Here is a 25,331-nt window from a genome sequence, read left to right on the forward strand (position 1 = left end):
AGAAACACACTAAATCTCTCCAGAATAGAATGCAAATCTTTGGGTGACATTGACTCTTAAAATTGATTTCCTTTAACTTAAACACTGCAAAATGAACAATACAGCTTATGTCATATGATATGGGGATAAGATAGAGAAGAAAGCAAAGACATTTGCTTTACAGACAAATACAAACATGCTCCTAACAAAACAAGGAGGAAACATTCATGCCATCATAGTCCTCATTTCTATAATTGGTCATGTGGCCATAGTTGATATTTATCACTACCTTCTTCCACTGCCCATACCGTGTTCCCTTAACCCTCAGCAAGCACTTCAGTTAGCTTTGGTTCTTTGCCTGGTGGGGTGACCCAAGCCTTCATTCCTGAAGTTTCTTGGCCATTGGTAGCCTGCCTGGATTGGGTTGTTGCAGTTTTCCATTGACTTTGATCACAGGGCATGGTAGTACTAAGAGATGCCCTAGGGGATCTGTATTCCAGGAAAGCTCTTCTTTACCTCCATTGTGTAGTCACAGTGCTATTTCCCCTGGATAGTCAGGTTCAATCACCCCACCCAGTACAGTAATCCCCTTCCTCTCCTGTTGATTCAGAGGCATAAGAAGCCCAAAGTGGCCAGGTGGCAGTCTTAACATCCATTTCAATGGAATTATTGCTGTGTTTCCTGGTGGAAGCACTCCTCCTTTTGGAACTAAGACTTATAGACCAACAGAACTTAAGCTTGCAGGGAAAGGAAGTAAAAATTTTCCTAGTGGATCACTAGGAGTGACAGTGAGTGGTGTCACTCCTGTTTCCACTGCTTGACTCCTGGACACATGTATCCTGGCTATGGGAGAAACAGCATAGAGTGGATGCTGATTCAGAGCATACATAGCCTCCTGGAGAACACTGCCCTAGCCCTGCAAGGTATTGTCACCTAGTTGGCACCATAATTGAGTCTGCAACAGGCCAATCTACCATTCTATCAACCCAGCTGCATGTAGATAATGGCGAACATGGTAAGACCAGAGAATTCCATGAGCATGTGCCCATTTCCTCACTTCATTTGCTGTGAAGATGGGTCCTTGGTCAGAAGCAATGCTGTGTAGAATACCATGATGGTGGATAAGGCATTCTGTAAATCCACAGATGCTAGTTTTGGCAGAAGCATTTCATGCAGGGAAGGCAAACCCCTACTGGAGTATATGTCTATTCCAATAAGAACAAATTGCTACATCTTCCATGATGGAAGTGGTCCCATGTAATCAACCAGCCACCAGGTAGCAGGCCGATCACCTTGGGGAATGATGCCATTTTGGGGACTGAGTATGGGTCTCTACTGCTGGCAGATTGGGCAGTCAACACTGGCTGTGGCCAGGTCAGCCTTAGTGAGTAGAAGTCCATGTTGCTGAGCCCAAGCATAACCTCCATTCCTACCACCATGACCACTTTGTCCATGAGACCATTGCACAATGAGAGGAGCAGCTGGGGAAAGAAGCTGATTGGTATCCACCAAATGGGTCATCTTATCCACTTGATTATTAAATATCTTCTTTTGCTGAAGTTACCCTCTGGTGAGCATTCATGTGGGAAACAAATATCTTCCTGTTTTTTGCCCACTCAGAAAGGTCTATCCACATACCTTTTCCCCAGACTTCTTTGTCACCAATTTTCCAATCATGTTCCTTCCAAGTCACTGACCATCCAGCCAAACCATTAGCAACAGTCCATGAATCATATACAAGTGCACCTCAGGTCAGTTCTCCTTCCAAGCAAAGTGACAAACAAGGTGCATTGCTCAAAGTTCTAACCACTGGGAGGATTTCCTCTCACCACTGTCCTTTAGGGACATCCCAGAAATGGGCTGCAGTGCTGCAGCTATCAACTTTTGAGTGCTGCCTGCATATCATTCAGAACCATCTGTAAATCAGGCCTGAGTTTTCTCTGCCTCAGTCAATTGATTGTAAGGAACTCCCCAAGATGTCATAGCTGTGGGCTGGGAAAGAGAAGGTAAGGTGGCAGGAGTGGGGGCCATAGGCATTTGGGCCACTTCCTCTTGTAATGTACTTATGCCTTCAGGACCTACTCAAGCTCTATCTCATGTATATCATTTCAATTTTATGATGGAATGCTGCTGTGCATGCCCAACTTTATGGCTTGGCGGGTTGGACAATACTCTGCCCATGATAGGTAACTCAGGTCTCATGGTAACTTGGTGGCCAACGGTTACCTTTATGTCTCTACTAAAGCCCAATAGCAGGCCAAAAGCTCTTTCTCAAATGGAAAGTAGTTATCTGCAGGGAATGGTAAAGCTTTACTCCAAAATCCTAAGGGCCTGTGTTGTGATTCCCCTATAGGAGCCTGCCAAAGGCTCTAAACAGCATCTCTATTTGCCACTGACACTTCCAGCACCATTGGATCAGGTGGATCATATGGTCCAAGTGGCAGAGCAGCTTGCATAACAGCTTAAACCTTTCACAGAGCCTCATCTTGTTCCAGTCCCCAATCGAAACTAGCAGCTTTTCTGGTCACTTGGTAAATGGGTCAAAGTAACACACCCAAATGAGGAATATGTTGTCCCCAAAATCCAAAGATGCCAAGTAAGTATTGTGCCTATTTTTAGGTCATTGGAGGGACCAGATGCAACAGCTTATCATTTGCCTTAGAAGGGATATCTCCACATGCCCCACACCCCTGGACACCTAGAAATTTTACTGAGGTGGAAGGTCCCTGTATTTTTGTTGGATTTATCTCCCATTGTCTGCCACAAATTCCTTACCAACAAATCTAGAGTAGTTGCTACTTCATGCTCACTAGGTCCAATCAACATGGTATCATCAATATAATGGATCAGTTTGATGTCTGGTGGGAAGGAGAAATGATTAAGATCCCTGCAGACAATGTTATGACACAGGGCTGGAGAGTTGATATATCCTTGAAGTAGCACAGTGAATATACACTGCTGGCCTTGCCAAGTGAATGCAAACTGTTTCTGGTGTTCCTTACTGTTTTAGTTTGCTAATGCTGCAGAATGCGAAACACCAGAGATGGATAGGCTTTTATAAAACGGGGGTTTATTTCGCTACACAGTTACAGTCTTAAGGCCACAAAGCATCCAAGGTAACACCTCAGCAATCGGGTACCTTCACCGGAGGATGGCCAATGTCATCCAGAAAACCTCTGTTAGCTGGGAAGGCAGCCAGCGTCTGCTCCAAAGCTCCGGCCTCAAAACGGCTTTCTCCCAGGACGTTCCTCTCTAGCAAGCTTGCTCCTCTTCAAAACATCACTCCCAGCTGCACTCCATTTCCTCCCCCCTGAGTCAGCTCATTTATATAGCTCTACTGATCAAGGCCCACCCTGAATGGGCAGGGCCATTCCTCCATGGGAACATCTCATCAGAATCATTACCCACAGCTGGGTAGGGCACATTCCAAGCAAATCTAACCAGCACCAAAACTTCTGCCCCACAAAACCACAAAGACAATGGCATTTGGGGGACACAATACATTCAAACCAGCACACTTACTAATAGCAATTGAGAAAAAAAGCATTTGCCAGATCAATAGCTGCATACCAGGTACCAGGGGATGTGTTGATTTGCTCAAGCAATGATACCACATCTGGAACAGCAGCTGCAATTGGAGCCACCACCTGGTTACGCTTACAATAATCCACTATCATCCTCCAAGACCCATCTGTTTTCTGCACAGACCAAATAGGAGAGTTGAATGGGGATGTGGTGGGAATTACCACCCGTGCAATCTTCAAGTTCTTAAGAGTGGCATTAATCTCCAGAATCCCTCTAGGAATCTGATATTCTTTCTGGTTTACTATTTTGCTAGGCAGAGACGGTTCTACCAGCTTCCACTTGGCCTTTCGCACCATAATAGCCCTTTCTCCATGAGTCAGGGAACCAATGTGAGGATTTTCCAGTTGCTGAGTATGTCTATTCCAATTATGCATTCTGGAACTGGGGAAATAACCACAGAATGGGTCCAGGAACCCACTGAACCCTCTGTGAGATGGACATGTGGTAAAACTCCATTGATCACCTGAGCTCCATAAGCCCCAACTCTGACTAGTGGACCAGAGTGATGTTTTGGATCTCCTGAAATTAATGCCACTTCTGAACCAGTGTCTAATAATCCACAAAATATCTGATCATTTCCTTTTTCCCCAATGCACAATTACCCTGTAAAAGGGCTGTAGGTCCCCCTGGGGAAGGCTGGGAGGAAGATAAACAGTATAAATCTTTGGCAGTGTAACAGGGTCCTTCCCCAAGTGTACCCAGCCTTTCCCTCATTCAAGGGGCTCTGGATCATAAACTGTCTCAAGTCCGGGAATTGATTAAGGGGTCATGACTCTGTTTTTGTAATTCAAGGTAGACTTTTGTTCACTTAACCTAGAATTCTTCTGCTTATACAGCTTAAACATGAATTTAGTAGAATGTCCATCTATTTTACTGCTAGGTACTCCATGATCTACTACCCAATGCCAAAAGTCTCTGTGAGTCAGATTATTTTGACTGCTGCCTTGAGCCTGTTTTCCATTATGGTAGCCATGCCCACTTTGTCTTTGATGATTAACTGCTGTCACATGGCTTCTGCCAACTCAAGATCTGATTATCCCCATTGTGTTTAAGGATTCCAGCTCAGTGACAGCAGTTCATACAGTAATATCTGAACTGCAGAGAAGGGCAACTATAAGGCTTTTCAGGGATGATGGAGCTAGTCTCACAAATTTATTCCTCACAGTCCTGGTAAAAGGTGTGTCCTCTGGACATTGCAGGGGTGTGTGAACAGGTCTTCCATGATAAATCCACTCTAACATTCCAATCTCTCTAAGCATTTGAATCCCCTCCTCTGCATTATACCATGGTAGTTCTGGCATTCTGACCTCAGGTAACGTCAGACACCTTTTGATCCATGTTTCAGACAACCACCCAAACAAACTGTTAACACCCATTCTAACCCCTCAAGTGACAACATTGAATACAGAATCTCTGCTTCATGGGCCCATATCAGTAAATTCAGCCTGATCCAACATTTTATTCATTCCACCATTGTCCCACACCCTTAATATCCATTCCCACACCTATTCCCCTGATTTCTGTCTGTATAAGTTGGAAAACTCACAGTTCTTTTGGAGTATACCATACTTCCTCATGGGTCACAGTTTGTACTTCACCCTTCAGGGCCTGTTGAGATTTTTGTCTAGTTATAGGTCTTGAAGCAAAGAATTGTGGTGGGGTTGTGTCATGAAAAGATTTAGAAATGTCCCTCAAGCCATTTACCTCAGGGCATTCTGTTGCAGTTTCATCTCCTGAAACAGGATTAATCTCTCCAGACAGAGGTATGAGGGCTGCTTCCTCAGGGTAGGTGATTACAGGTTTAGCAGGCACTGGAAGGTTAATCTCTTTAAGTGGAGGTTGAATGATAGGCTCCTCAGGGCAGACTGGAGTTTGAGAAGCTGTTTCCTCAGGGCAGGCTAGAGGTGGGGGGAGCTGTTTCCTCAGGGCAAACTACTACAGGAAGATCTAACAAAGACTCAGCAAAATTCAGGGTTCCAATATCCTCACTGCCATTATTATCAGTTCATATGTAAATCTGCTACTTGCACTGTATCTGCTTTTTAAGAATCTCAAGTCTGATTTTCTTTCAGGGCACACATAGAAAACTTTACATCTGTCATACAGTTAAGTTTCAAATTTGAAAGCTTTAGCTCATCCCTTTCTCTTATAACTTTATCCAGCATATCCAAGAGCAACAAGACAACAACATAATGATACCTCTTAACTCTGCAAAACTCTGCTAAGGTGTCAGAAACACTGTCACTCAGAGCCTTGCTTTGTACAAGAGTATGATTAGGAGAATCAAACAGTGATATTTTGCTTATCTCCCTTGCCAACTCATGCCATGGACTGTCACTGCCATCTTGATTATTGAAAATGGAGTCATTAGTGCCTTTGAATCTAATCAGAGTAGATAATGAATTATAAAGGCCCATTTTAAGGAGGCTGGGGTAAGATGGCAGCATAGAGAGGAGTGGAAATAGTCCCTGTGGAACAACTACAAAAAACCAGAAACAACTAGTAAATAATCCAGAATAACTGCGGGGGGACAAACGAGATCATCCACTTATCATACACCAACCTGAATTGGGAGGAATGCCTGAGAACACAGCATAAAAGCTGTACGTAAAACCTGCAGAACCAAGGCATGAAACCCCCTCCCCCATAGCCCGAGCTGCAAAGCCTCGTGGTGCCAGAGAGAAGCTCAATCCCAGCAAGCGAATACAGCTCAGCTGAGCTCCAACTGGGGTTTTAAGTAGCGAGTGTGAACTGCTCACTACAGGTACGCATCCCCAAAAAACAGACAGAGGCTTTGGGTGACGACTGACCTGGGAGAGTCAGAGGGTCACCTTGGACTGGGTCTGAAGGGGACTATCTGTTTCTTTTTTGGCTCAGTGGAGAAAGCCCCAGTCGTTTTCAGTTTCCAGGGCTGTGACTCTGGGAAGGGTGGAAAGAGCACAAGCAGAGAGCGAGACAAGTGAAATGCTAATGACCTCCACCTGAGGGGTCTGTCTTCTCTAGGAGGAAAGGGGTGGGGCCCTTTCCATTCAGAACCAGACCCCAGAGCCTGGGGGAACACGGCCACACCTCCTCACACCAGTCAAGAATTATAGGCTGACAGGCATCACCTGCTGGTCAGAAAAGCATAGTGACCAGAGGCACCAAAGGGTGGAGCAATTTTCTAAGACACACCCGCAGGGAAACCAGATACTGAATATTTCTTCCCTCTGGGACCTGAGCCTGTTCTGGTCTGGGAAAACCTGATTTGGCTAACCAAGGAAACCATGCCTAGACAACAGAAAATTACAACCTACACTAAGAAAAACAAAGTTATGGCCCAGTCAAAGGAACAAATGTACACTTCAACTGAGATACAGGAATTTAAACAACTAATGCTAAATCAATTCAAAAAGTTTACAGAAGATATTGCAAAAGAGATAGAGGCTGCAAAGGAAGCACTGGGCATGTATACGGCAGAAATCAAAAGTTCAAAAAAACAACTAGTAGAATCTATGGAAATGAAAGGCACAACACAAGAGATGAAAGACACAATGGAAGCATACAACAGCAGATCTCAAGAGGCAGAAGAAAACACTCAGGAACTGGAGAACAAAACACCTGAAAGCCTACACGCAAAGGAGCAGATGGAGAAAAGAATGAAAAAATATGAGCAACGTCTCCAGGAACTCAAGGATGAAACAAAGTACAATAATGTACGTATCATTGGTGTCCCAGAAGGAGAAGAGAAGGGAAAGGGGGCAGAAGCAATAATAGAGGAAATAATTAATGAAAATTTCCCATCTCTTATGAAAGACATAAAATTACAGATCCAAGAAATGCAGCGTACTCCAAACAGAAGAGATATGAATAGGCCTACACCAAGACACTTAATAATCAGATTATCAAATGTCAAAGACAAAGAGAGAATCCTGAAAGCAGCAAGAGAAAAGCGATCCATTACATACAAAGGAAGCTTAATAAGACTATGTGCGGATCTCTCAGCAGAAACCACGGAGGCAAGAAGGAAGTGGTGTGATATATTTAAGATACTGAAAGAGAAATACCGCCAACCAAGAATCCTGTATCCAGCAAAGCTATCCTTCAAATATGAGGGAGAGCTCAAAATATTTTCTGACAAACAGACAGTGAGAAACTTTGTGAACAAGACACCTGCCCTACAGGAAATACTAAAGGGAGCACTACAGGGTGATAGAAGACAGGAGTGTGTGGTTTGGAACACAATTTTGGGAGATGGTAGCACAACAATATAAGTACATTGAACAAAGGTAACTATGAATACGGTTGAGAGAGGAAGGTGGGGAGAATGTGAGACACCAGAAGAAAGGAGGAAAGATAATGACTGGGACTGTGTAACTTGGTGAAATCTAGAGTATTCAACAATTGTGATAAAATGTACAAATGTGTTCTTTTACAAGGGAGAACAAGCAAATGTCAACCTTGCAAGGTGTTAAAAATGGGGAGGCATTGGGGGAGGGATGCAATCAGAATAAACTAGAGACTGTAACTAATAGAATCATTGTATTATGCTTCCTTTAATGTAACAAAGGTGATATACCAAGGTGAATGCAGAGAAGAGGGGGGGATAGGGGAGGCATGTTAGACACTTGACATTGGTGGTATTGTCTGATTCTTTATTCTACTTTGATTTAAGGTTATTTTTCCTTTGGCTGCTTCCTAGCTGTCATTTTTTTTTCCTCTTTCTTTTGCCTCTCTACCTTCTTTGACTCTCCCTCCTGCCTTGTGGAAGAAATGTAGACGCTCTTATATAGATAGTGGTGAAGGTGGTGAATACATAAATGTATGACCATGCAGAAAACCATCAATTATTTACTTGGGATGGAATGTATGGTGAGTGAACAAAACCATATTAAAAAAAATGGGTTGATGACAAAACCTCGGGGGCAATATACTGAGTGAAATAAGCCAGACACATTAGGACAATTATTGCAAGGTCTCACTGATAGGAACTAATTGTAATATGTAAACTCATAGACATGAAATATAAGGTACCAAGATATAGGACAAGGCTTAAGAATGGGGAGTGGTTGCTTAGTATGAGCAGAATGTTCAATTAGGATGAACTTAAATGTTCGGAAATGAACAGGGTTGTTGGTAGCAAGATGTGAGAATAACTAACAGCGCCGAATGGTGTGTGAATGAGGTGGAAAGGGGAAGCTCAGAGTCATATATGTCATCAGAAGGAAAGTTGGAGATCAAAAGATGGGAATGTATAAAACTGAATCCTATGGTGGGCAATGTCCATGATCAACTATACAAATACTAGAAATCACTTACATGAACCAGAACAAATGTATGACAATACAATTAGAAGTTAATAATAGAGGGGCATATAGGGAAGAACTATATGCCTTTTACAAACTATATACTACAGTTAGTAGTATTTCAACATTTTTTCATAAACAGTAACAAATGTACTACATCAATACTACGAATCAACAATTGAGGGGGGTTGGGTAGGGATAGGGGAGGATTAGAGTCTCCTTTTCTTTTTTTCTTTTTTCATCTTTCACTTTATTTCCTGTCTGGAGTAATGAAAAGTTTCTAAAAATTGAACAAAAATTAAGTGTGATGGATGCATAGCTGTATGAGGGTACCCAGGGGCAAGTGATTGTACACTTTGGATCTTTTGATAATTGTATGGTATCTGAACAATCTCAATAAAAATGATAAAAAAAAAAAGCCCATTTTAAGATTCTGTTTCTCAAGAATCACTCCTGGTGACAAATTGTATTAGTTAGGTTTCTCTAGGGAAACAGATCAACAAGAGATATCTATAAATACAAGATTTTATAGAAGTGTCTCATGTAATTGTGGGTATGCACAAGTGCAAATTCCATAGGGCAGGCAGCAAACTGGCAACTCTGATGAAGATGTTCAATGAACTCCTCAGGAAATGCTTCACTGGTTAGCTGAAGAAGTGAAGGTCCTCTATCTGTCTCACTTAAAAGGCTTCAACTGATTGGATTAAATCCACCTGATTACATTCTCTCATTGTGGAAGACACATCCTTCATTGATGTGATCAGTCACAGCTATAGCCAATTGACTGATGATTAAATATACCAGCCTTCTGGTTTTTTAACCAGCCACAAACATCCTTGCAGTAATGGTTAGACCATGCTTGCTTGACAAGACACATGGGTACCATCACCTGCCCACATTGACACATGAAACTAACCATCACATCTGACAATATGAGCTGGCAAGGCAAATAGTTCTAGAAAGAAGCCATAAATGGAAGCCAATTATAATTGAATATCAGATACCTAATATAAGTCATTTTGCCACTCTATGGTAAGAAATTTATCACTGGACTACCTGCTGAAGCCTTTTCCCCTTCTTTAACAGTTGTCTTCCTTTCTTATCAGAAATATATTCTTCAAATAGTAAATGATTTTTAACCTATCATGCATCACAGTTTTTGAAGAAAAAAGTCAATTAATAGGCTTTCCTATTGAGAATAATCTTTCATACAGCCACCCACTATCCCAGACTTCAGAAATACAATTACCTCCTTTAACTAGTATTTTCTCCTTAGAAATACTTTAGTATTGTCTTGCTTAGAATTATTAATGATGTCTAACAAACATAGATATATTATTTATATCCAAATGTAGTAGACCTGAAATTATACCAGTACATACATAGAGTTTAAATTCATGTTTGAGTCTTCTTTTTAGTCTCACACAAATTTTCATGATGTCATACCAGCACTTAAGTCATCGCATATCTCTTGACAGTTGGTTTTTGATTCCATTAATATCATGCCAATCTTGGCTCTTGTCATTCTCTTTGATTGATATAAAATATTTTTAAAATCATCTCAACAGTCTTCAGTGACTGCTGGAAAAAAAAAAAAGTGTACAGCTGTTTTTCTGTTAGTGTCATAGACAGCAGTTTCACAATGATCAATATGGTCTTTTACATCCCTGACCCTCATCATTTATATATTCAAGGTTGAATCTTATTGCACTTCTTTTTCCTTTCCTGGAGTTTCCTCCTTTTTACTACCTAGAAATACCTCACTTCCTCTACAAGCCATTCAATGACCATTTCAGACATGATAAATTTCTCCTTTCAACTCAAAGATATGTTTCAGTACCAAATACGTGATAATCACATTTCTCATGCAACACAAGATACTTGTAACGATATTTTATTTCTTCCCATGAGATAAATTTAAACTAATTTATATATTTTATTTTCTAGTTAAAGTGTAAAATTATTTTTCTCCTGATTTAGAAAGTAAATGGCAAAATAGGAGTTTGATATGTTTTTGTCAGACTTTGTCAAATTTTTATCAGGTGTTATTTGTGTGTTTTTACACTAATGGAATATGGAATATATCTCAAGCTGTCTTGTTTCAGGAATAAAAAAGAAAAGTTTGAATTAAAGTCAGAATTAAATAAATCATCTATGCAAAGCCAACCTAGTAAATTGTATAGAATATAAAATTGCTTCACAACTATATAACGCTGGATGATATAGAATGACATTTCTTGGTTTCAAGTTTCATCAGATATATGGAGTGCAAAATCATAAAACCACATTTTTTTCACATATTTTAAGGAAAGACAGATTTAACCACATTATATTACCTTTTTAGAAAGGTACTTAGAAAATTGAAACGATCAAGGTTTTAGAAAGAAGACTATGGGAAAAGAAGATAATATAGCTCACAGTAATGGAAACCATGTTTCTTATTACCTTAAAATAATAGTTTTCTGACTTCATCCACCATCAATTTAAATTCTCATTTTTGCTTTTATGTTTCACAAAACCCAGATTTCCATTTACAAATAGTGACTGCTTTGTTTAACATATTGTGTGGCGAAAAAATGCCAATTCATTACCTTACTTGATTTTTGTCATTAATTTTAATGATGTGAGAAATTTCTGTACATTTTAATTCAATTATTTAACTGGGTTTACTGATTTAAACTATAAACACAATGACAAATGCTAAAATAAAGGGATTATATCAAGTCATTTACAGATAAATCATTTTAAATGGTTCCATGTTCATCACACATAAGCTATGTAACACAATACAATAGTTTGGAACTCTCCACAGGAGGGGAAGAGAAAGAAATTGAGCAAATTGGATAACAACAGCAGGGTTTCAGATGGGAGAAGAACAGGGAAAATTAGGTTGCTATTTTGCTTTAATGTCTATAGATTTCCAGAAAAGAGTTTCACCTTAAGCAGAAATGGCCAAAAATGTCACTTGGTGGAAAGTTATTTTCCTAAGGGACCAATGGCATCCAAAACTGCTTTTTGCCCCAGTTTCCATGCTCATTTAAATTGTAGGCCTATTATTATTGCAATTGGAGCCTGTCAGATAAAAATACCTAAAACTATTACATTTTCAATTCATAGATTTTAACCTGTGTGGAATCAGAAATGTAAAAAGTATATAGTATATTAAAGACATTGACTTCTAAACTATGCACATTGGATTTTTGAAAGAGTTAGGTATGAAGTATAGCTTCTGCATTTTATTTTATAAGAAGAATTCATATTGCCATCAGTGGGGTCAATGGCTAGATTAACTATTGGTTGAACTAACTGAGAGTTCTGTTAAACCTAACTCATAAGATTATTTTCAGAGCCATTAACTTCATTTATCAGTGTACCAGTTTAAATCTATTACATCCAACAGAAAAGCCATATTCTTTTATGCAATCTTGTGGAGGCAGACTTATTAATCTTTTTGATTAGGGTGTGACCTCTTGATTGAATGTTTCCATAGAGATTTGACCCCACCCATTCAGAGTGGGTCTTATTTAGTTTACTGGAGTCCTTTAAACGGATCTCACACAGACAGCAGAGATGAAAATGCCCAGGATATGCCAAGCCAGGACACAAAGAAACTATAGATGCTTAGAGATGCTTGGAAATGTGTTCAGAAGGATGTCTGAAGATGATAAGCTAAGAGATGAAGCCCAGAGTTTCCCTGGAGAAGCTGAGAGGACACCCAGACACTTAGAGGGAAATGTCCTGGGAGAAAGAAGCAATGATGCACAGGGGCTGAGAGAAAGGAACTAAGGCAAAAGCCCAGAGACATTTTGGAGAAAGTCATTTTGAAACACAACCCAAGAGCAAAGGACCAGCACACTCCAGCCATGTGCCTCCCCAGCTGACAAAGGTGTTCTGGACACCAATGGTCATTCTTCACTGAAGATATCCTCTTGTTGATGTCTTAGTATGGACACTTTTATGGCCTTAGAACTATAATTTCATAACCTAATAACTTCCCTTTATAAAAGACAATATTGGGAGGCAGGGTAAGATGGTGGAATGGTGAGGTGTATGTTTTAGTTACTCCTCCAGAGCAGTAGGTAGAAAGCCAGGAACTGTGTGGACCGGACACTACAGAGCAATTTGACTTTGGGCATACATCATACAACACTCATGAACACATGGAACTGCTGAGTTCAGCAAAATCTGTAAGTTTTCCCAAACAGGGAACCTGTGCCCCTCCCTGCCAGGCTCAGCCCCATGGAAGGAAGGGCCATCAGACTGGGAATGAGGAGGGAGAACTGCAGCTGCTGCCCTTATCGGAAACTCATTCTACTGATCCAAACTCCAATATTAGATAGACTGAGATCAGACACCGGAGAAACTGGGAGCAGCCAGCCTGGTGGAGATGAGATAGGGATAGCAAAAACAGCAAGAAAAACCCAAAAATAAAAGTGGAGGTTTTTTGGAGTTCTGGTGAACATAGAACGGAGAAGGGCAGAGCTCAGGCAGAGTCAGGCTCATATACAAATCCAGAAGATGAGTTTCTTTGTCTGAAAAACCAGTTTCTCTGCAACCTGTACTTTTCCTTAATGGCCCTAATTGCCTTGTCTCTTAGCATTTCAATAACCCATTAGATCTGCAAGTAGGGCCTTTCCCTTTTTTTTTTTTTTTAATCTTTTTCTCTTTTTCTAAAACAATTACTCTAAGAAGCCCAATACAGAAAGCCTCAAAGACTTGCAATTTGGGCAAGTCAAGACAAGAGCAGAGGTAAGAGAGCTCTGAGGCACAAGGCAATAAGTTCAGTGGCTGAGAAAATTCACTAAGCACCACAACTTCCCAAGAAAAGGGGGGCATCCTCTCACAGCCATCATCCCAGTGGACAGGGAACACTCCTGCCTGTCACCGGCCCCAGAACCCAGAGCTGCCCCAAACAACCCAGTGTGATGGGAAGTGCTTCCAATAACACACACACACACCACAAAATCGGGCATGGACATTAGCCTTCCCTGCACCCTCAGCTGGTTATCCCAGAGTTGGGAAGGTGGAGCAGTGTAATAACATGCCTCATTCAGCCATCCTTTCAGCAGACTGGGAGCCTCCCTACACAGCCCTGCAGCCCAGAACCTCCCTGAGGGGATGGCTCTCACCTGTGACATAGCACAATCATCCCTTAACAGTGGACCTGGGGCTGCACGGCCTAGAAGAGGGACCCACTCGCATGTCTCAGGGGCCATATGCCAATACCAAGGACTTGTGGGTCAGTGGCAGAGATAAACTGTGGCAGGACTGAACTGAAGGATTACACTATTGCAGCAGCTTTAAATCTGCAGGAACACCAGGGAGATTGGATTGTAAGAGCAGACCCCCTCCCTGACCACCGAGACACACGCCCCATATATTGGGTAGGCAACACCAACTGTACATACAAGCTTGGTACACCAATTGGACCACACAAGACTCACACCCCCATTCCCCACAAAGACAAAGAGGGGGAGAACTGGCTAGAGGAGAATAGGTGGCTCGCAGATGCCACCTGCTGATTAGTTAGAGAAAGTGTACTCCACGAAGCTGTAGATCTGACAAATTAGAGGTAAGGATTTTAATCAGTCTACAAATCCTAAAAGAATGCTGTCAAGTTAAGCAAATGCCAAGAGGCCAAAAACAACAGAAAATTTTAAAGCATATGAAAAAACAAGACAATATGGATAACCCAAGCCCAAGCACCCAAATCAAAAGATCAGAGGAGACACAGTACTTGGAGCAATTTATCAAAGAACTAAAGATGAACAATGAGACAATGGCACAGGATATAAAGGACATCAAGAAGAGCATGGCACAGGATATAAAGGACATCAAGAAGACCCTAGAAGACCATAAACAATAAATTGCAAGAGTAAATAAAAAAACAAAAGACAGACATATTGATCAATGCAATTGAATTGAGAATTCGGAGATAGACCCCCAGATCTATGGCTGACTAATCTTTGATAAGGCCCCAAATTCACTGAACTGGGTTATTACAGTCTTTTCCACAAATGGGGCTGGGAGAGTTGGATATCTGAAAGAACGAAAGAGGACCCCTGCCTCACACCCTACACAAAAATTAACTCAAAATGGATCAAAGATCTCAATATAAAAAGAAAGTACCATAAAACTCCTAGAAGATAATCCAGGGAAACATCTTCAAGACCTTGTATTAGGCGGCCACTTCCTAGACTTTACACCCAAAGCACAAGGAACAAAAGAAAAAATAGATAAATGGGAACTCCTCAAGCTTAGAAGTTTCTGCACCTCAAAGGAATTTGTCAAAAAGGTAAAGAGGAAAAACTTTTTGGAAACCATGTATCTGACAAAAGACTGATATCTTGCTTATATAAAGAAATTCTACAACTCGATGATGGTAGTACAGACAGCCCAAGTATAAAATGGGCAAAAGATATGAAAAGACAGTTCTCTGAAGAGGAAATAAAAATGGCCAAGAAACACATGAGAAAATGTTCAGCTTCACTAGCTATTAGAGAGATGAAAATTAAGACCACAATGAGATACCATCTCACACCAATTAGAATGGCTGCCATTAAACAAACAGGAAACCACAAACGCTGGAGAGGATGTGGAGGAATTGGGTCTCTTATTTCATTGTTGGTGGGACTGTATAATGGCTCAGACACTCTGGAAGTCAGTCTGGCAGTTCCTTAGAAAACTAGATATAGAGTTACCCTTCGATCCAGCGATTGCACTTCTCGGTATATACCCAGAAGATCTGAAAGCATTGACATGAACAGATATCTGCATGCCAATGTTCATAGCAGCATTATTCACAATTGCCAAGAGATGGAAACAACCCAAATGTCCTTCAACAGATGAGTGGATAAATAAAATGTGGTATATAAACACAATGGAATAACATGCGGCTCTAAGAAGGAACGATGTCGTGAAACATATGACAACACGGATGAACCTTGAAGACATAATGCTGAGTGAAATAAGCCAGGCACAAAAAGAGAAATATCATATGCTACCACTAATGTGAACTTTGAAAAATGTAAAACAAATGGTTTATAATGTAGAATGTAGGGGAGCTAGTGATAGAGAGCAATTAAGGAAGGGGGAACAATAATCCAATAAGAGTAGATAAGCTATCATGGGTAAATTTAATGTTCTGTGAATGCCCAGGAATGACTATGGTCTGTTAACTTCTGATGGGTATAGTAGGAAGAAGTTCACAGAAGTGTTGCTATATTAGGTTACTTTCTTGGGGTAGAGTAGGAACATGTTGGAAGTAAAGTAGTTATCTTAGGTTAGTTGTCTTTTTCTTACTCCCTTGTTATGGTCTCTTTGAAATGTTCTTTTATTGTATGTTTTCTTAATTTTTTTAATTTTTTTAATTTTTTATACAGTTGATTTAAAAAAAAGAGTCTAATTTATGGATGGATGAGTAGAAAAATAGGGGAAGGAAACAAACAGACAAAGGTACCCAGTGTTCTTTTTTACTTCAATTGCTCTTTTTCACTCTAATTATTATTCTTGTTATTCTTGTGTGTGTGCTAATGAAGGTGTCAGGGATTGATTTGGGTGATGAATGTACAACTATGTAATGGTACTGTGAACAATCGAAAGTACGATTTGTTTTGTATGCCTGCGTGGTATATGAATATATCTCAATAAAATGAAGATTAAAAAAAAAAAAAAAAAAAAAAAAAGACATAATGCTGAGCAAAATAAGCCAGGCACAAAAAGAGAGATATTGTATGTTACCACTAATGTGAATTCTGTGAAAAATGTACAATGTTTTATACTGTAGAATGTAGGGGACCTAGAGATACCAATTAGTGGAGGGGGAATGATAATCTAATAAGAACAGATAAACTATGGAGGGTATTCTCAAGGTTATGGGAATGCTCAGGAATGATTATGGTTTGTAAACTTTCTTGGATATAGTAAGATCATGTTGGAAGCAATAGAGTTATTTTAGGTTTTTTTTTTTCTCTTATTCCATTGTTTTCTTAGGGGTTGTTAATTTTCTTGGGGTATGGTAGGAACATGTTGGAAGCAATGTAGTTATTTTAGTTTATTTGTTTTTCTTACTCCTCTGTTTGGACATGGTTTATTAATTTTCTTGGGGTATGGTAGGAACATATTGGAAGCAAAGTAGTTATTTTAGGTTATTTGTTTTCCTCAATCCATTGCTTTGTTTGAAATGTTGTGGGGTTTTTTTTTGGTTGTTGTTTGCCTGTTTGTTTTTAATTTTTTGATAAACAAAGTTAAAAAATTGAAAAAAAATCAGTAGAAAAATGGGAGTAAAAACTAAATGACAAATAGGGTGGGATGGGGGGATGGTTTGGGTATTCTCTTTTCACTTTTATTTTTTATTCTTATTCTGATTCTTTCTGATGTAAGGAAAATGTTCAGAAATAGATTGTGGTGATGAACGCATAACTATATGATCATACTGTGAACAGTTGATTGTATACCATGGATGAATGTATGGTTTATGAATATATTTCAATAAAACTGAATTAAAAAAATAAAATAAAATAAAAAATAAAAAATAAAAAATGTTTTCTTAATTTTTTTAATTTTTTTATTTTTTATACAGTTGATTTAAAAAAAAGAGTTAAAAAAAAAAAAAAACAAGGAAAAGTATATGCAGAGTCCCCTTGAGGAGCTGGTGGAGAATGCAGGGGTATTGGCCTAACATGCCCACAGACATAGGGGACTGGTGGTTTGATGGGTTGAGCCCTCTACCATAGGACTTGCCCTTGGGAAGACTGTTGCTGCAAAGGAGAGGCTAGGCCTCCCTATAATTGTGCCTAAGAGCCTCCTCCTAAATATCTCTTTGTTGCTCAGATGTGGCCCTCTCTCTCTAGCTAAGCCAACTTGAAAGGTGAAATCAGGCGGGGCAAGATGGCAGACTGGTGAGCTGTATGTTTTAGTTACTCCTCCAGGAAAGTAGGTAAAAAGCCAGGAACTGCGTGGACTGGACACCACAGAGCAATCTGTCTTTGGGCATACTTCATACAACACTCATGAAAACGTGGAACTGCTGAGATCAGCGAAATCTGTAAGTTTTTGCGGCCAGGGGACCCGCGCCCCTCCCTGCCAGGCTCAGTCCCGGGGGAGGAGGGGCTGTCAGCTCCAGGAAGGAGAAGGGAGAATTGCAGTGGCTGCTCTTATCGGAAACTCATTCTACTGATTCAAACTCCAACCATAGATAGACTGAGACCAGACACCAGAGACTCTGAGAGCAGCCAGCCCAGCAGAGAGGAGACAGGCATAGAAAAAAAACAACACGAAAAACTCCAAAATAAAAGCAGAGGATTTTTGGAGTTCTGGTGAACACAGAAAGGGGAAGGGCGGAGATTAGGCCTTGAGGCGCATATGCAAATCCCGAAGCAAGGCTGATCTCTCTGCCCTGTGCACCTTTCCTTAATGGCCCTGGTTGCTTTGTCTATTAGCATTTCAATAACCCATTAGATCTCTGAGGAGGGCCGTTTTTTTTTTTTTTTTTTTTTTTTTTTTTTTTTTTTTTTTTTTTTTAAATCCTTTTTGCTTTTTCTAAAACAATTACTCTAAGAAGCTCAATACAGAAAGCTTCAAAGAATTGAAATTTGGGCACGTCAAGTCAAGAGCAGAACTAAGAGAGCTCTGAGACAAAAGGCAATAATCCAGTGGCTGAGAAAATTCACTAAACAACACAACTTCACTCCTGCCCATCGCCAGCCCCATAGCCCAGAGCTGCCCCAGACAACCCAGTGCGACGGAAGTGCTTCAAATAACAGGCACACACCACAAAACTGGGCGTGGACATTAGCCTTCCCTGCAACCTCAGCTGAATGTCCCAGAGCTGGGAAGGGGGAGCAGTGTGAATTAACAGAGCCTCATTCAGCCATCATTTCAGCAGACTGGGAGCCTCCCTACACAGCCCAGCAGCCCAGAACTGCCCTGGGGGGACGGCACTCACCTGTGACATAGCACAGTCATCCCTCAACAGAGGACCCGGGGTGCACAGCCTGGAAGAGGGGCCCACTTGCAAGTCTCAGGAGCCATACGCCAATACCAAAGACTTGTGGGTCAGTGGCAGAGACAAACTGTGGCAGGACTGAACTGAAGGATTAGACTATTGCAGTAGCTTTAAAACTCTAGGATCATCAGGGAGATTTGATTGTTAGGGCCACCCCCCCTCCCCGACTGCCCAGAAACACACCCCACATACAGGGCAGGCAACACCAACTACACACGCAAGCTTGGTACACCAATTGGGCCCCACAAGACTCACTCCCCCACTCACTAAAAAGGCTAAGCAGGGGAGATCTGGCTTGTGGAGAACAGCTGGCTCGTGGACGCCACCTGCTGGTTAGTTAGAGAAAGTGTACTCCACGAAGCTGTAGATCTGATAAATTAGAGATAAGGACTTCAACTGGTCTACAAACCCTAAAAGAACCCTATCAAGTTCAGCAAATGCCACGAGGCCAAAAACAACAGAAAATTATAAAGCATATGAAAAAACCAGACGATATGGATAACCCAAGCCCAAGCACCCAAATCAAAAGACCAGAAGAGACACACCTAGAGCAGCTACTCAAAGAACTAAAGATGAACAATGAGACCATAGTACGGGATATGAAGGAAATCAAGAAGACCCTAGAAGAGCATAAAGAAGACATTGCAAGACTAAATAAAAAAATGGATGATCTTATGGAAATTAAAGAAACTGTTGACCAAATTAAAAAGATTCTGGACACTCATAGTACAAGACTAGAGGAAGTTGAACAACGAATCAGTGACCTGGAAGATGACAGAATGGAAAATGAAAGCATAAAAGAAAGAATGGGGAAAAAAATTGAAAAACTCGAAATGGACCTCAGGGATATGATAGATAATATGAAACGTCCGAATATAAGACTCATTGGTGTCCCAGAAGGGGAAGAAAAGGGTAAAGGTCTAGGAAGAGTATTCAAAGAAATTGTTGGGGAAAACTTCCCAAATCTTCTAAACAACATAAATACACAAATCATAAATGCTCAGCGAACTCCAAATAGAATAAATCCAAAAAAACCCACTCCGAGACATATACTGATCACACTGTCAAACATAGAAGAGAAGGAGCAAGTTCTGAAAGCAGCAAGAGAAAAGCAATTCACCACATACAAAGGAAACAGCATAAGACTAAGTAGTGACTACTCAGCAGCCACCATGGAGGCGAGAAGGCAGTGGCACGATATATTTAAAATTCTGAGTGAGAGGAATTTCCAGCCAAGAATACTTTATCCAGCAAAGCTCTCCTTCAAATTTGAGGGAGAGCTTAAATTTTTCACAGACAAAGAAATGCTGAGAGAATTTGCTAACAAGAGACCTGCCCTACTGGAGATACTAAAGGGAGCCCTACAGACAGAGAAACAAAGACAGGACAGAGAGACTTGGAGAAAGGTTCAGTACTAAAGAGATTCAGTATGGGTACAATAAAGGATATTAATAGAGAGAGGGAAAAATATGGCAAACATAATCCAAAGGATAAGATGGCCGATTCAAGAAATGCCTTCACGGTTTTAACGTTGAATGTAAATGGATTAAACTCCCCAATTAAAAGATATAGATTCGCAGAATGGATCAAAAAAAATGAACCATCAATATGTTGCATACAAGAGACTCATCTTAGACACAGGGACACAAAGAAACTGAAAGTGAAAGGATGGAAAAAAATATTTCATGCAAGCTACAGCCAAAAGAAAGCAGGTGTAGCAATATTAATCTCAGATAAAATAGACTTCAAATGCAGGGATGTTTTGAGAGACAAAGAAGGCCACTACATACTAATAAAAGGGGCAATTCAGCAAGAAGAAATAACAATCGTAAATGTCTATGCACCCAATCAAGGTGCCACAAAATACATGAGAGAAACATTGGCAAAACTAAAGGAAGCAATTGATGTTTCCACAATAATTGTGGGAGACTTCAACACATCACTCTCTCCTATAGATAGATCAACCAGACAGAAGACCAATAAGGAAATTGAAAACCTAAACAATCTGATAAATGAATTAGATTTAACAGACATCTACAGGACATTACATCCGAAATCACCAGGATACACATACTTTTCTAGTGCTCACGGAACTTTCTCCAGAATAGATCATATGCTGGGACATAAAACAAGCCTCAATAAATTTAAAAAGATTGAAATTATTCAAAGCACATTCTCTGACCACAATGGAATACAATTAGAAGTCAATAACCATCAGAGACTTAGAAAATACACAAATACCTGGAGGTTAAACAACACACTCCTAAACAATCAGTGGGTTAAAGAAGAAATAGCAAGGGAAATTGCTAAATATATAGAGACGAATGAAAATGAGAACACAACATACCAAAACCTATGGGATGCAGCAAAAGCAGTGCTAAGGGGGAAATTTATAGCACTAAACGCATATATTAAAAAGGAAGAAAGAGCCAAAATCAAAGAACTAATGGATCAACTGAAGAAGCTAGAAAATGAACAGCAAACCAATCCTAAACCAAGTAGAAGAAAAGAAATAACAAGGATTAAAGCAGAAATAAATGACATAGAGAACAAAAAAACAATAGAAAGGATAAATATCACCAAAAGTTGGTTCTTTGAGAAGATCAACAAGATTGACAAGCCCCTAGCTAGACTGACAAAATCAAAAAGAGAGAAGACCCATATAAACAAAATAATGAATGAAAAAGGTGACATAACTGCAGATCCTGAAGAAATTAAAAAAATTATAAGAGGATATTATGAACAACTGTATGGCAACAAACTGGATAATGTAGAAGAAATGGACAATTTCCTGGAAACATATGAACAACCTAGACTGACCAGAGAAGAAATAGAAGACCTCAACCAACCCATCACAAGCAAAGAGATCCAATCAGTCATCAAAAATCTTCCCACAAATAAATGCCCAGGGCCAGATGGCTTCACAGGGGAATTCTACCAAACTTTCCAGAAAGAACTGACACCAATCTTACTCAAACTCTTTCAAAACATTGAAAAAAATGGAACACTACCTAACTCATTCTATGAAGCTAACATCAATCTAATACCAAAACCAGGCAAAGATGCTACAAAAATGAAAGGTGAAATCACTGCCCTCCCCGCTATGTGGGATCAGATACCCAGGGGAGTGAATCTCCCTGGCAACTTGGAAAATGACTTCCAGGGAGGAATGTAGACCCAGCATCATGGGATGGAGAACATCTTCTTGACCAAAAGTGGGAAGTGAAAGGAAATGAAATAAGCTTCAGTGGCAGAGAGATTCCAAAAGGAGCTGAGAGGTCACTCTGGTGGGCACTCTTACCCACAATATAGACAACCCTTTTTAGGTTCTAATGAATTGGGGTAGCTGGCAGTAGATACCTGAAACTATCAAACTATAACCCAGAACCCATGAGTCTTGAAGATGATTGTATAAAAATGTAGCTTATGAGGGGTGACAATGTGATTGGGAAAGCCATATGGACCACACTCCCCTTTTCTAGTTTATGGATGGATGAGTAGAAAAATGGGGGAAGGAAAAAAACGAACAAACAAAGGCACCCAGTGTTCTTTTTTACTTTAATTGCTCTTTTTCACTCTAATTTTTATTCTTGTTATTTTTGTGTGTGTGGTAATGAAGGTGTCAGGGACTGATTTTGGTGATGTAAGCACAACTATGTAATGGTACTGTGAACAATCGAATGCATGATTTGTTTTGTATAACTGCATAGTATGTGAATATATCTCAATAAAATGAATTTTTTTTTAAAAAGCCAATATTTCTGGTATTTTGCATAATGGCAGCTCTAGCAAACCTGAACAATCAGTGATAAGAGAAATAAGCTTACAGCAATAAGTCAGAACTAACATTTTGGTTAACTGAACATAATGATAATTTAGACTTTATTGCCATCTGTTTTTATCTGTTATGCAAAGAGAATGATGGTAATCAATCAGTAAAATTGGATTTGCATGGTCTTCAAAACTTAATGAAGTTTGGGGTCATAGAAGAGAATGAATCTAGGAGGCTCACACAGAGATCTCAGCTCTTATATTGGTAAATATTGACATCAGAATGCATTTAAACAACTTGTCTACAGTTATATTAATTATAAAAGATACCATTTTTGTTAAACACCTTCATGTTCTACAGGTTCAAGATGATATTTCAACATAGAAAAAATAATATTATAATTCAGATTTACAATAGTTGAGAAAATTTCCAATTCTACTATCCTATAGTGAAAAAATAATGGTAATTGATGTCCTGCTTTCTATGTATTTTGTTTATTTTGTGGAAATTATCCTGAAAACATCTCAGAATTACAAAATATTTATTGGGCATGAAAGATGTAATGCCCTGTACTAGGCTTTATAAACACCATGGTTAATTATTCAAACATGGTAGTAACCTTTGAGGTAATAGTTGTATGTAAAATGAAAAGATTGTCAGTGAAGTATATGGTGCTATGAAATCACGTAAATGAAGCTCTTAAACTAGATTAGATCAGGTAAATAAAGGAAGAGTATAGGATAGGCAGCAATGGAAAATAAGAAAAGCCTTTCTGAAGAAGTATGCATTAAATGAGGATCAAATAAAATTATTTCTGATACTTTGGGGAAGAAAAAAGAAAATATTTTAGATATTAAAAAAGAGATAAATTAAGTAAAATTTAAGAGAACTGAGGGGGAAAGAAAAGGAGGGGGGTGGAGGTGGGGGTTAAGACTGCATTCATGAGATGAGAATGCATCCAGTAAATCCTGCTGGGTTTTGCTGTCCACTAGTTTAGAGAGAGATTAAAGCTATATTGTAGCTTGAGGAGGGAGATGGAAGAGTCTATTGCTCATTGGATATTTGGATATTGTTTGAATGCCCGGATAGTTTTTCCTTAGATAGGCCATGCTGATACAATATGGGATATAGAATTGTTTTCCTTTTAGAGACAGCTATGCTTTACTGCCAAGTTTAAACAGATACTGCTAAAAATGTTAACTATCTACTACCAGTAGAAAATTAAATAAATAACTGATAAATCCAACTACATTATTCAAATTACCTATAGCTAAGCAGAGAAAACAAATTGCCAGTCCTTAACATTACTGAATTGTAGAAGAACATTCAGATATGTGGAATTTTAAAAGGAAACATTGTTTTCTTAGTAGGTTAGAAGTTGCCTTCTAATTATAGTTAGGAATGTTTTCATTAATTTTTGTCATGGTGGATAGTATTTCAAGCTGCCAATGAATGTCAATAGTTGGAATTGTGTCACCATGTAATATATCTTCATCTTAATTTTGTCATGGACACTGCGTTATACATTATTCACTGTAGAATAAAATTTAGCACAAAGCAGATCTGTTTGAACCATGATGAGAATATTTTGTTACTAAAACACTCATAGGGTCTTCTTAAAAGTAGATCTCTGTAATCTAACACTTTGATTGCAATCCTAACAATCATTTTATGAATTATTGAAAATCTGTAAAAATCAAAGAAACTACAGAACATACCCAAAAAAATGAATCTTTTAAAGTTGCTTTGTTTTCCAGGCTGCTATGATAAATACCATAAAGTTGCTTTGCCTTAAATGATGGGAACTTATTGATTCACAGCTGTGAGGCTAGAAGAAGTCCAAAATCAAGGTGTCAGCAAGATGTTTTCTCCCAACAGACTATGGCATTGTAGTACTGGCTGCCAGGGATCATTGAGATTCCTTGGCTAGTATCTCTGCCACATGTCACATGACATTGTCCTCTCCTTTCTCTTCTAGGTCCTGTTACCTACTGACTTCCAGGACCTCCCCATGGCTTTCCTAAACTGTGTCCAAATTTCTTCTCCTTGTAAAAGAATCCAGTATTTCCAGAAAAAGACCCAGCCTCACTCACTTAGGCCACAATTAACTAAAAATAACTTCTTCAAGAGACCCTATTTATAATGGTTTCACACCCACAGGAATGCGAATTAAGATTAAGAAAATGTCTAAATTCTGGTACATAATTCAATCTACTACAATTACTAATAGAAATTTCTTGAGAATTTGTACAAATGTAATCACTGTTTTCACATCTTCCTTAGCTGATAAAATGTACAACTATGAGATGCCAAGAAAGAGAAAACTATTACCAAGTCCTGCAAGGATTAATATTTAATCAAAATATAGGAAGAATGTTCACAGGATACTCAGGTGGTTACTATACCAAAGCAAGAATCACTGTGTTGGTTCTTTATGTGTTGACCAGTAAAGAGTATGAGTATATTTCATTGCAATTTGCATGTCCTCAACATGTGTTTTAAATAGCACAATTAGCAAAAATCTTTCAGAATGTGTCCTATTTCTGTTCACCAAGATATTGCCATTTTAGTTTCCACATTGCTAACTGCATGATTTAGACATAAGCAGAAACTGAAACAATTGACATAGTTAACTGACCTGGTGAAATCTTGGTAATTTAATTGTGCTTAGTTTGGAATATGTCTGCTATTTTAGCTAACTGAA

The 25,331-nt window shown here is 39.4% G+C and overlaps 1 pseudogene; it reads right to left on the reverse strand.

The window, feature by feature from the left end:
• Nucleotides 1–254: 254 nt before the first annotated feature.
• LOC119507650 lies at nt 255–10,649 on the reverse strand (annotated as a pseudogene).
• Between the last annotated feature and the right edge of the window lie 14,682 nt (nt 10,650–25,331).

The sequence above is a fragment of the Choloepus didactylus genome, chromosome 13, assembly GCF_015220235.1.
Source record: "Choloepus didactylus isolate mChoDid1 chromosome 13, mChoDid1.pri, whole genome shotgun sequence".
In the NCBI taxonomy this organism is placed as follows: domain Eukaryota; kingdom Metazoa; phylum Chordata; class Mammalia; order Pilosa; family Megalonychidae; genus Choloepus; species Choloepus didactylus.